This window comes from Diabrotica virgifera, chromosome 1 (assembly GCF_917563875.1).
Source record: "Diabrotica virgifera virgifera chromosome 1, PGI_DIABVI_V3a".
NCBI classification, from domain to species: domain Eukaryota; kingdom Metazoa; phylum Arthropoda; class Insecta; order Coleoptera; family Chrysomelidae; genus Diabrotica; species Diabrotica virgifera.
The window spans coordinates 20901517-20916428 of NC_065443.1; positions in this window are offsets into that span (position 1 = coordinate 20901517).

Genomic DNA, 14912 nt, shown 5'->3' on the forward strand with positions numbered 1-14912 from the left:
CCAAATATATAAGACCATAATACTACTAGCAGTCGCGTATGGAAGTGAAACATGAACGCTAACAAAAAGAGAAGTAAATAAATTACTGGTGTGGGAACGTAAAAATCCTTCGAATGATATATGGCCCTTGCAGAGACAGTGTGACAAACGAATGGAGGCGCAGATACAATAACGAGTTAGAGTGTTAGAGTCTCTCTTCAGAAATCAAAATATAGTCAGATATATAAAGGCCAATAGACTCAGATGGGCAGGGCATGTGATACGCAGTAACGACAATCGCCTTATAAACAATGTGTTCTGGGAAAGGCCAGATGGAAGAAGGTCTGTTGGGCGGCCTAGAAAAAGACGGAAAGAGAAAATGGAAATGGGAAATAGTGGCACAAGACACTAGAAGATATTTCTACTATTGTCAGATTACAAACTCGACACGGAAAATATGAGGCACACATCTGCACAAATTAGGAATAGTTAATTAATCAGTCTGTTTTTGTGATAATGTTTCGATTAGAGATTTGAACCATATTTTCTTTGAATGCCAAATTAACGAGAGATATATAAATCAATTATATTACAATTTACGACAAACACAAGTTCATTTTCCAATTAGTATAGAATATCTACTAAGTTGTCATAAAATGGAAATATTTAAATTACTCATAAACTACTTGAAAGAAACAAATATAATCATTTAAGTGAAATAGGTATAAATATAACATAACTAATAAATTGAGGTAAAAATAAAATAAAAATCTGTGGCTAAGGGACCCGCATCCAAGCCATTTTTTTCACACACACACACACACACACACACACAACTTCATTGTTCTTCTCTCCTGTCAACAAATATAGCAGATACATGGAGATTATGTTGCCACGATCTATATAAAGATGATCATTGCCAAGAACTTGAGCAATGAAAAATAAGACTGACGTTTAGTAAACACAAGTATAACAAAGCACCAGGTTCAGATATTATAAGAGCAGAAATGCTCTGTAAATGCTCACTTGCTCTGTAAAAAAATATGGCATTTCAACCAATGGCCTGACGACCCAGCTTCCTAATACAATTATAGAACATCTACCTTATCTAACATGCAGCAAAATAATGCTACACATAATCAACGAGAGAATGAAATAATTCAATTTTAAATGAGCTAAAGTTCAGCAAAAGGCTATCCAGCAAAGTCCATTATCATTCTCTTTGCATTATCCCCATGTGGGGTCGGCTTCCCTAATTGCATTTCTTCACACAATTCTATCTTCGATTATATAATCCCCTTTACCAACATGTCCTGCCTTATCGTCTCCCCCCAGGTCTTCCTCTCCTACTCCTTCCAGGAATCTGTGCTTCAGCAATTCTTCGTATTGGGTGATTAACGTCTCGACGTTTAACAGGACCAAACCATCTTAACCTATTTTTAATGTTATCCTTTTTTGTCACTCCACTCATCCATCTAAGCATTCTCATTTCCGCCACATGCATTCGTTGCTCCTCTTTCTTTTTCACTGCCCAACATTCAGTTCCGTACATCATAGTCGGTCTTATGACTGTTTTATAGAATTTTCCCTTCAGTTACATTGGATTTTTTCTGTCACACAACACACCACGCGCTTCCTTCCACTTGATCCATCCAGCCCTAATTCTACTGCATGCATCTCCATCTATTTCTCCATTACTCTGTAATATCGATCCTAGGTACTTAAAACTATTGCTTTTACAATCACTTCACCATTAAAAGATACCATTTTATTTGTAGTAACTCCATATTTAAATGAACATTCCGAATACTCCGTTTTTGTCCTACTAAGTTTTAAACCTTTTTCCTCCAGAGCGCGTCTCCACCGTAAAGCCAAATTGATTATTGGATATTTCGGTTTCTTCACGTATCCGTCTATCAATTACTCTCTCCCATATTTTCATGGTCTGACTCGTAGTAGTTTTATAGCCCTGTAGTTTGTACATTGTTGTATACCTCCCTTGTTTTGCTATCCAGCTCCAGTTTTGTCTCCAAAAATTAAATTACTTTGGACATATTATGAGAGTAGACACAGAAAACATGGAGACTTATTATCCAAGGAAAAGTCGAAGGCCACGAGGTAGATCCCTAACAACATGGATCGACCAAATTACAGGAATATGCAAAATATAGTCGGTTCGCTAAACTCAGACACAACTGGCTAGTGATTTTAGTACGTAATTTTGCCAATTTGGTAAAATTGACAAAAATAATGTGTGTGTACTTTGTACGCACGTAAGAAGTTATATTTCTATTATATGATTTAAACGAAATTAATATACTTTTTATTTATATTTTGTTTAAATATTAAACTAATTTATACTTACTACTTCTCAAACATTTTTATTAGAACAGTGCCAAAAATTAAAATAATAAAAGAATAAAACACACACAAACACATTAAACAAGCCACAAATGATGTCTGAACATTAATTGTCGAAAATTTTTTTAACTAAATACGTATTTTCTGAAAATACAATTATATAATAAATATACTTACAATCATAAAATGTATTAAAAAAACAAAAAAGAAAGTTTCTATTGGGACTCGAACAAGCGCTGATAAGCGCGGTTGGTATTGGAATTCATTCGCCTTCAACGCTTAGCCACGGACACTATGTGTCATTATTTACGAAGATCGACTAACTAAATGGATTAAACTTGTGATATTTTGAAAATTGATCAAATTATTTTAATTTTGAATTGAAATGATTTAGAATTGAAAAAATACAACAAAACATAGAATAAGAAAACAATATATTAGGTGAATATTGATAGAAATTTTGATGGTAATCAAATTATATAAATAAAAGTATTACATACTATGTATTTTGGCAGATCAAATAGGTAGGTTTATACCCATGATACATTAACAATTATTACGTACCTGTTGCTTTTAAAAACTATTTAAAAGTCACTACAATATTATAAACTTTTTTGTTTCTGTCCTCACAACAATAAAACTAATATATTATACATTTGTTTACCTTTACCTCCAAACCACAGCTGCCATATCGGATAATTTTTGACATGTCATTTGAACATCCAATCAGAACAAAGTTATAATGCGCATGCGCCGGGCTGATAGGTTTTAACATATAAAAATCACCCTCTATCGCCGGTAAAGAAGTATAACTTCAATAAAATAATTACTAAATAGTTAATAATTACTAAATAGTTAGTAATTTTACCAATTTTAGCAAAATTGGCTAGAAACAAAAACATTACCTACTAAAATCACTAGTCAGTTGTGTCCGAGTTCAGCGAACCGACTATACCTATGCATGAATTAAACGAAATGACCAGAAACAGAGATCTTTGGAGATAGACAACAAACGACATCACATGACCACTACACTACCTCCTGGGGGGTCAGGACTGAAGAGAGAGGGACACAATAAATCTTAAAGAATATAGAGTTTCGAGAATAGTGCAATATTTACAGTTCATATATAATTTTGTACGACAGATTAATTTTTGATGAATGAAAAAACCGGTTCTTGAAATGAAACACGATAAATTAGTAATATCAATAATATATTTCAGTAATTTTGTAGCAATATATAACAGCGAATTCAAAAACAAAGCACATTTTTATATTTTAACAGTCTGAAGTATGTACACGTTTATACTCTGAAAAAGTTTTAAAAGTATTAGTAAACATTTATGGTATATCACCGTATGTAAATCAATGTACAAAAATAAATATATATTTTTATTAACACAAATCTATAAATAACTTAATTTCTTACTATCAAGAATCAACATTTCCATGATCAAGTTCTCAATTCGGATAAATACAAACAAAATATTCCGGAAATAGGTGACTTTCATGATTTCGGCAGATCATAGATGAGTGGATAGCAAACAATACGGGTTCAACCACTACTTTCAAAAGAACGGCCTTCCACAGGGAAGTGTTTTAGCACCAATGCTCAAACATATATACAAACGACCAACTTACGCCGACTGAAAGCAAGCACTTCCTCTATGCTGACGATCTCGCAATGTGTGCTCAAGGAAATAGTTTTGAAGAAGTGGAGGAGAAACTCGAAACTGCCTTAAAAACAATGACAGCGTACTACCTGCAGAATTCTCTGAGATCCAATCCCTCTAATAATTAAGCCTGCGCCTTCCACCTTCGCGCGCAAAGGAAGCCAAGCGAAAACTCCAAATTGCGTGGAATGGTACAATCGGACAAACGATAGCTGGCGGCTGACCTTGAGCGAAAATACACAATACGAGAAGTTCAGCCTCCACGTCTCGCTTGTTGGATTGTAATATATGAGAACAGCATATACAGTCGAACCCGCTTATTACAGTACCGGTTATAGGAATATCCCGGTTTATAGAATATAAATTCGAGGTCCCGAAACGTTTCCTTTAATAAATTTCTCCGTTTATTGGAATATGGTTTGGTAAAATAATACCGCTTAATAGAATAATTTCAAGTCTGATTTCAAATCTATTAATAGAATAAATTTTTACGTACAACTTCTTAAAAATTTAAAATTTGCCTGGTATAATGGTTTGTCGGTAAGAGCTTCGAAAGTCTGCTGTTTTGTATATTATTACGGTTTGTCAGGTACCTAATAAACACTTTATTACTGTGTTATGAGCAACGATCTATTCCCGCAGAAAATTCAATCGTTCGCCGACAAGGTCAGAAAATAATTTCATTTGTCTACAAATTTCTGTAGGTACATATTGTCATCCACTTGACTGTTTTTAGAAACAGCATTTTTCTACAAGATTATTGATTACCAATAGTTGATCGTTTGTTCGGAAGTCTTTTCTAAAACCCAATTCCAATTTATTTTCTAATCGTTTCGTAATTATTTTTGTAAATAGATTATAAATTTTTATTGATATAAAAAGGCCTAAAACCATATGCATATACAAATTGACATAGTATGTACTATATAACGTTTATTCGGTACACTTATTTCAACTTGCCACCCATGGCCGGTTATTAGAATATCCCGCTTATAAAAATATTTTTGCTAGGCACGAGGGCTATTCCAATAGCGGGTTCGACTGTAGCTTGGACCAATCCCTCTCCTACAAACAACATTTCATAAAAACGAGAGGGAAAGTAGCAACTCGGAACAGCATACTCGGAAAGCTAACGGAAAGTAAATGGGGTGCATGTCTTTGAGTCTTAAGAACAACGGCACAGGCATTGTGTTTCTCAACTGCTGAATATGCGTGCCCTGTTTGGGACAGATCTGCCCACACCAAACAAGTTGATAGTGCGCTAAATAATGAGACATGCAGGATAGTAACGGGGTGCATGAAACCAACGCCACTATCAAATCTATATAAAGCAGCAGGTTTTGCAGAACCGTCGACACACAGAGGCGTTGCAGAGCACATAGAGAAAATTAAACAGATTGCGGACGAGCGGCACACGGTGGTCCTTTTTCATAATCTATGATTGCAAAAGGTATAAAATTCATCTTCAAATAATCGGTTGTAATGACACTCATTGAATACCTAGATAACTAGGTAAACAAAATAAATCGTTCTTAGAACTCAACTCCCACCTCGAAGTGAACAATTGAAACCGAAAGTTGTACTTCTTTACCGAACTTACGCTCAGTAGTTTCAGGCAATTTACCAATTTACCAGCGCCCGTGCCCTTTCAAAGTGAATTTAAGTGTACCTAAAACTGTTATTTTAATATTTTTTTGAAATGGAAGTAAGCGAACAGGTATATTTACAATATTATAAAACAATAGTTGTACCTTTGTTGATAAAAAAAATATTTGATTGTAAAGATGATGATAGATTAGCACTAAAATAAGAATTTGTAAAGATTTTAATAGAGTAGAACTTTTGGGATTGTTCGGGATTGTTGCTAAACTATTTTTTTATTGTTACTTTATTCATTTATCTCTCAGAAAAAGTTACTCTTGTGTGCTCGAACGTGCTCTTTCTATATTTTTTTAATTTTTGTAGGTTCTTGTATTTTACATATACAACAATGTTTTACCTGTATACGAATTTTCAGTCCCTTATATTTAGTCTAAGAGCTGGGAGCGGATTTTGTGCGTGATAAGCAATATGAAAAAACTATACGGGAATATATTGAATTAGTTGTGCACATGACTTTCTCCAACAGCCGGAAACCAGAGTGGGGGCGAGGGTAGTTATAAGGGGTCAAAGTCGCGGTTTTTATTATTTTTTTTGTGACGCCCATGATGGAGATAGTGCACCAAAATTTGGGAATAAGTAGATCATGACATTACTAAGTAAAATCTCCAGGGGCGGAATGCTGCGTGGCGGTCAAATGTTGTGATGCGTCACAAAAAAAAATAATACAAACTGTGACTTTGACCCCTTAAAACTACCCTCATCCCCAACTTTGGTTTCCGACCCTGGAGATTTTGCTTAGTTACGTCATGATCTACTTACTCCCAAATTTTGCTTCACTATCTCGATCACGAACGTCACAAAAATCCCTTATAATTTTTATATTCACCCCTGTCCCCACCCCTTTGTCGGCACGCAACGTTCCGCCCCTGGAGATTGTACTTACTTACGTCATGACTTACTTATTACCATATTTTGGTGCACTTTCTCGATCATGAGCGTCACAAAAAAAATAATAAAAACCGCGACTTTGACCCCATATAACTACCCTCGTCCCCCACTCTGGTTTCCGGCTCTGGGGATTTTACTTAGTTATGTCATGGTCTACTTATTACCAAATTTTGGTGCATTATCTCAGTCACGAAAGTCGCAAATAAAACCCTTTATATTTTTTATATTCACCACTACCCCCATCCCTTTGTCGGCCACGCAGCGTTCCATCCCTGGAGATTTTACTTAGTTACGTCATGACCTACTTATTCCCAAATTTTGGTTCACTATCTCGATCATGAGCGTCACAAAAAAAAATAATAAAAACCGCGTCTTTGACCCCGTATAACTACCCTCGTCCCCCACTCTGGTTTCCGGCCGTTGGAGAAAGTCATGTACACAACTAATTCAACATATTTCCGTATAGTTTTTCCATATTACTTATCACGCACAAAATCCGCTTCTATCTCTCCGACTAATTGTGGTGTAATACTTTTGCAACCATAGATCGTCAGAAAGGACCACTGTGCGGCATGCCCTATAAAAAGCTCGAACACAACTAAAGCGACTAAAATCCAGGAAAACTCTTACCCAGGTTCAATGGGTAGTCTCTAGACTTTAAAATGTGGAAAACTACGAATAGACGAAGCAACGAAGCACTAAAAAGCCCAAAACCTAGGAATTTTGTGCAGTAAGATGAATCGTCATGCAACTTTTTGCATTCAATTCGAGAGAGTGTCAGGCAATTTTGTGAACTAAATTGATCTCCGGCAAAAAAATTTGTGCATGAGAAAATGCATTTTCAAAGTGCATCTCGAAGAGATGGAAAATGTAAAAATTTAGAACTCAGGAAATATTGACGGAAATGAGTTTATTTTTATATTTGGGGTTTTTGGAGGTCAGTGAACACAAATTTTATGACGGCGATGGTCTCCGAGGTACCTGGTGCTCAGGGTGTAGCTCGTCGCCTGGGACGATCGAATAAATCGCGAAATGAAGATTGGATCGAAAAGCTGAAATATACGCGTTTAATATTTTTCAAAAATCTATCGAATGACACTAAAGACGACCCCCCAGTCCATCCCAGGAGGTGGGGTGGGGGTAACTTTAAAATCATAAACGGAAACGCCCATTTGTTATTACGGATTTGGATTGCTTACGTAAAAATAAGCAACTTTTATTCGAGAAATTTTTTCGAATTGTGGAAAGATGGCGCTATAATCGAAAAAAAAACGATTTATCGTGATACCATAGGTAAATTATAGAAACGGTCTAATATCTCGAGAAATACACTTCCAAATAAAAGACCAAAAAATACGTATTTAATTTTTTTCAAGAACCTATGGAATAACATCAAACACGACTCTCCAGTGGGGATTAACTTTAAAATCTTAAATAGAAATCCCCATGTTTTATTGCAGATTTGGATTCCTCATGAAAAAATAAGAAATATTTATTCGAAACATTTTTTAGAATTGTTAATAGATGGCGCTAATAAATAGTGTTTTCCGATTATAGCGCTATCTATCCATAATAGCGCTATCTATCCATAATAGCGCTCCTATTTAAGAATTTAAAGTTACACCCCACCCCACCTCCAGGGGGTAGAGTGAAGGGTATTGTTTTATGTTGTTCGATAGGTACTTAAAAAATATAAAAGACGTATTTTTTGGTTTTTTATTTGGAAGTGTATTTCTCGAGATATTAGACCGTTTCTATGATTTACCTATGGTATCACGAAAAAATAGTTTTTTCCGATTATAGCGCCATCTATCCACAATTCTAAAAAATGTCTCGAATAAGAGTTGCTTACTTTTACGTAAGCAATCCAAATCTGCAATAACAAATGGGGGTTTCTATTTAAGATTTTAAAGTTACCCCCACCCACCTCCAGGGGGTGGAGTGGCGTGGTCGTGTTTAGTGTCAACACGTATTTTTCAATTTCTCGATCCAATCTTCATTTCGCGAATTATTCAATCGTCCCGCGAATTATTCGGTCGTCCCAGGCGATGAGTTCCACCCTGGGCACCAGGTACTTCGGAGATCATTGCCGTCATGAAATTCATGTTCAGTGACCTCCAAAATAAAAATTGAACTCATTTCCGTCAATATTTCCTGAGTTCTAAATTTTTCATTTTCCATCTCTTCGAGATGCACTTTGAAAATGCATTTTCTCATGCACAAAATATTTTGCCGGAGATCAATTTAGTTCACAAAATTGCCTGACACTCGCTCGAATTGAATGCAAAAGGTTGCATGACGATTCATCTTACTGCACAAAATTCCTAGGCTTAATGCTTCGTTGCCTCATCTAGAAAAGGATAAGAACATGGGTTGCTCCAGTTAAATCAAATATGGTAAAATGGGGGAAGATTTGGGATTTACAATGTATATACATTGTAAATCATGATTTGGGAGTGCTCCTCATAACATTCAAGTGTCTTGGTTTGTTTATTTCTAGTGCATCTTTATTGTGATTGTAGTATAGGTACATATTATGTCTTGGTCCTTGCGATTCCTCTTGAATAAGGGAAGAACCCTACAGTATTTGGGGTTAATAGGTCAACAACGTCCAAGAAAGTCGGGCTCAAAAGACGTAGAAATTTGAAACTGAATATATAGTATCTAAAATTCATTATTAGTTTCTTTTCAATTATGTACATTTTCTTTTCATTTTATTTCAATTTCATTTTTATTTTTATTTTCAAAATTCATTTGTACCTGTGTAACAAGAGTGAACAGGAATTTTAAATCCATTTCAGCTAGCCGAATGAGCTGTTTTATTCGTAATTTTCCAGGTGAACACATTGATTGCTACACTACATAACTACACCTATTTTAGGAAATTTATTCGCATTTAACCGAATGTTATACTGAAAAAACCCTTCTGTCACACTTGTAGGAAAATACTTACATTTCCATTCCAACTAGCCATGCAGTAGTACACAGTAAAGCCGGATTTATCTTAGGAAGGGGCGTGTATTACACGGGTCGTAGAATAATAGACGGCGCCCGTCCCCGTTGTCTCCCCGTTCCGCTGTATTATAAATTAGCCAATTGAGGCTCAAAGTTATCGGCAATTCACTGCAAAAACTCGTATAATACAGACTATAGGGATGAATAGGATATCTGGCCTTCAACGGTCTAATAACATTAGGCCATTGAAGGCTAGCTAAAGTTGTTAATAAATATGCTAATGGTGGACTTCAACGCAGAATTATTCCTTTCCACATGTATTTCAATAGCAAGTGGTTTTGTTTGTGTCCCACAGGGCTGATTGGAATGGAATAACAAAATTCTCCATGAAGTTTGTCTCGATTACTAATCAAATATACCTAATGTGATGTTTGCGTTCAATTATTGGGATTTAACTATTACGTTATTTTTAAACCTGAGTCTCTAAATTGATAATCTCACCAAATAGTCAATATATCACCATTTTTTACAATTTAGGAAATTATTAAGATGTGTAACTGGATTCTACTTGATTGGGATTAAAATATACGTCAAAATTTTCTAAAAAAATTTAATTTGGTTTAGGCACAACAAATTGGCACATTTTTTTCAATTGGATAGATAAGCTTTAGAAAATAATTTCAGATAATAATAGTGACGATTCACATTACAGAGGCTGCGCAGAGCTGAAGTCAGTTTATTTGAAAATTATAATTTTTTCTCTAATATTTGTTGTTTTTGTTTTATTTTCTTGCAATTTGGCGTGTCAGTGTGCTAGTTTGCGTTAAAAATTCCCGAACCTTCCATATACAGGGTGTCCCAAAAATATTGGTCATAAATTATACCACAGATCCTGGGGTCAAAAATAGGTTGATTTAACTAACTTACTTTAGTACAAATGTGCACTTAAAAAAAGTTACAGCCCTTTGAAGTTACAACATGAAAATCAATTTTTTCAAATGTATCGAAGACTATTAGAGATTTTTTATTGAAAATAGACGTGTGGCAATTCTTATGGCAGAAACATCTTCAAAAAAATGATAGTGAAATTTGTGCACCCCATAAAAATTTTATGGGGGTTTTGTTCCCTTAAACTCCCCAAACTTTTGTGTACGTTCTAATTAAATTATCATTGTGCTACCATTAGATAAATACAGTATTTTTAAAACTTTTTTGCCTCTTAGTACTATCTCGAAAAGTCAGTTTTATCGAGATATTTTGAATATTTGACAAATCCACCACATATTTGTATATCGTTAAGTACGATTAGAGACCTGGTAATAATATGAAAATTTATTTATAATTTACACTTTTAGGTATATTTTGAATCATATTAAACAAGATGCCATATCTCGATAAAAGGTGCCTTATCGAAAAAATACTAACAGGCAGAAAAGTTTTAAAAACAATTTGTTTAACTAATGGTGCAGCAACAATAGTTTAATTGGAACGTACACAAGCATTTGGGGGGTTAAAGGAACGAAACCCCCATAAAATTTGTATGTAAACATATTAAAAAAGAAGCCGAATCTCGATAAAAACTGGCTTATCGAAAAAATACTATGAATCAAACAAGTTTTAAAAATATTGTGTTTAACTAATTGTACCACAACAATAATTTAATTGGAACGTACACAAAAGTTTTTTGGGGGTTTAAGGGAACAAAACCCCATAAAATTTTTATGGGGTGTACAAATTTCACTGTTGTTTTTTTAAGATGTTCCTGCCATAAGAATGCCACATGTCCATTTTCAATAAAAAATCTCTAGGTGTTTTCGATATATAAAAAAAAATGTGCGTGTACTTTGTACGCACGTAAGAAGTTATACTTCTATTATATGATTTCAACGAAATAAATATACTTTCAACAGGTTATTTGTATTTTATTTAGAGATTAAATTAATTTTTAATTACTACTTTCCAAAAATTTTTATTAAAACAATACCAAAAATAAAAAATTAATAGAAAACACACGGATTCGAACCGGGGACCTCTCGATCTCCGGTCACACGCTCTACCACTGAGCTATATTTCCTTTGCTGTGACAAGTTACAATATTTCTCATACATACTGACAAATTTAATAGACCAAGTGAAGTATACAAAAATACTTGAGTGCGCATGCGCCAGGGAATGTAAAAATTCACCCTCGTGCCTAAAGAAGTATAATAAAAAAAAATCGATTTTCATTTTGTAACTTCAAAGGGTTGTGAAACTTCAAAACTTTTTTTGTGTGCACTATTGTATATAGGTAAGTGAGGTTAAATCAACCTATTTTTGACCCTAGAATCTGTGGTATAATTTATGACCAATCTTTTCGGGACACCCTGTATATTTACTCATCCCATCCTTGTGGAACTTACGTCCCGCAAGTTCTAATAAAGACTCCAAAAAGTGAGTAGAAAGTTCGACACAGCTGGACGAAAATTGAGATAAAGAGAAAAGGGATAGACAATATTTTGAGAACTGTAACAAATATATGTGAAGGAGAAAAGCGAAGTATTGGGACTTGCTCCTAGAGACTATAAAAATGTTAATACATCAAAAGTGCGACATTTATCAACAATACTTAAACTCGAATTGCCATCAAATTGTCTTTTTATTGTCATGGATGGTCTCGTTATCAGTATTGTAAAATTTTTACTACCAAGTATGCCGTAATTAGAGCATATTTTGTAATTTACGTTTAAATGATTCAATTCAGCCATTTCACAAATCATAAATGTCCCAATTAAGTAGAATCCTATGAAATTTGAAAAAATATTTAGCAAGTTACTTCTTAAGAATTTACAAACCGCTTAGTTGTTCTAAATTATTTTTACGTTACTAACGCATTTTCTTAACATTCTCAAAAATAAACTAACCATGACCGCGCATGACCAGTACCAAACACTTCTATTCTTGGATCAGGTATCCCAAGATAAGTGTCTCCTAGTGATTGGATGTTGTAACGATATGCCTTCCGCGCGGCATTCAGCGGCTCGTCAGCAGAGTACCGAACGCGCATCGATACCAACGCAACCCCACTAAGTTCCACTTCCACTCCTAGGGATCCAAGGAGGGCCGCCGAGAGTTTATTTGAAGAAAGCAGAGGATCGTAAAGGCAGTTCCAATCAGTGTACTGAACTGAAACGGAACTCAACCTGGCCCCTAATTCTAATTCAAATTTCGACTCAAAACAAGTCGCAATCAATATGGCGACGTTGAAATGCGACTGTGCGAGCCTTGTGGATTTTAGTTGAACTAACGAAATGATGTCATGAAATAGCGACTTATCGAAATTAATTGCGACTCCAAAAAAGTGGTTGATATTATAATTTCGAGTCGAAATTATTGTGACACGGACATGAATGAATGGCCGAAAACGAGGTTAGGTTTAGTTTAGGAGATGTGTTTTGTTTGTTTCTTGCAAGGAAAACTAAAGCAAAAGGTATTAATATGGCCGGGTTTTATGGAAATTTGCTGGTTTTGGAGGAATTAGATAGAGTAGTATTAAATTAGAAATATAATAATTGAGAATGTTCGTGAATTATTAACTCAATGAAAGATGTAAGGTAATAATCTGGGAAAATTAGTATAAAACAAGGAAAATTATGTACCAGCTATTTTATTGCTGGACATGCTGGAATTAAATCTCAAGATTTCATATATTAGTAATATAGCTATGCAAAGTCCGCAGAAAGTGTGCTATTTGGTTTATAAACAAATTAGCGCTCCGAAATCTTTTTTCAATTATTGCTCTGTAACTCAGAAGATTTTAACGTTAAACCAAAAACACTCACATAAAAATTCACTGTAATTATTCGGCACATATTTTTTTTCGATTTCCTTCGGCGGAAATTTTCCTCGGAAAATTCGGGTTTTCCAAACAAAATCTTTAATTTTCAACTAAAATTTTAGGGAAGTAATTATTTATCAATAATTAAATAACTTGGTGACATAAATCTTTTTTGTTATGAGTGTCTTGAAGATATGAAAATTTGTATGTACAAAGAGGACCGGAATAAAAAGGTAACGGTTCAAAGATTGAAATCCTGTTGTTTATAACTCTGTCGCAAATGCCGGTCAAATTTGACCGGTTATACCTGGAACCACTCAATTCGATTTTTTTTTTCGAAGAAGAAGAAGCCGTGTCCTTTTCAACAGCGTTAACTTAATTTAATTTAATCTGATATTTTCTGAGTGGTTCCATTTGTTTATAAGCCAAAAAATTGTTTCTTTATAACATTCCTCAGACCGCTCAAATAGTCCAATTTCAATTCTGTAAAGTACGTTGAATAGGTATATGTAGTGCTTTTTTATACGAAAATCATAGTTATTTTGGTGTATCATAATCTTTCTGGTTATTATTTCGACCGAAATTTTTTAATTAACATTTTAATTATTGCTAAACTATTGGTTAGATTGTCGCCGGCCTCCTGATATATAATCTACTATAAAAAATCTTTCATGTCACCAATTTATTTAATTATTGATAAATAATTACTTTCCTAAAATTTTAATTGAAAATTGCAGATTTTTTGGGAAAGCTCGGATTTTCCGAGTAAAATTTTTGTTGAAGGAAATCGGAAAAAGAATAACTTTGTGCAGAACTAAATTGTGGTGAATTTTTATTTGAGTGTTTTTGGTTTAAAGGAAAAATTTTAGGAGTTACAGAGCACTAATTGAAAAAAAAAGAAGATTTAGGAGTGCTAATTTGTTTATAAATAAAGTAACACTTTCTGCGGACTTGTCATACCCCATATTGAGCCCATATACCCAATCTTAAAATTCGATTTTAGCAATAAAATAGCTGGTAAATAACTTTTACCAAAAATGGCATTTTTTCGATAATTTTCCCAAACTATCAACAAATGTTGCTGTGGTTGCGTAGCCAATAAATCCAATAAACCGGAGCGCTAACCAAAATTTTGAGCAGTGTCAAAATGATAACGTTAATATCCCCAGCTGTAACGAATATCGAAATGAATAAGAATCGCTAGAAATTGCGACCATCATGGCGGAGTCGAAATTAAATTGCGACCTCGAAATGAAATAGAATCAGGCCCCTGGTCGCCAGCAGGCGGCATTTTTGCCAATATTTCCCAATGGAATAAATAGAAGTCTATAGTTATTGTCTTGGATCACAGAAACATAGAAGCCTCCATTTTCTCTCATCCAAAGTAAATGGCGCCTACATACTCGCATCTTCTGCGCTTGATAGCTAACGTGCTCTAAGCGGATACACTTCTGCAAGAAGAGAAGATCCTCAAATGGACTTCAGTGTTAAACATCTAAGCCCAAGATCAGAATTTCATTTCTTGATAAATTTAATGAAGTAAAAATAAGTCACACTGCTTTAGCGGTTTGAATTCTA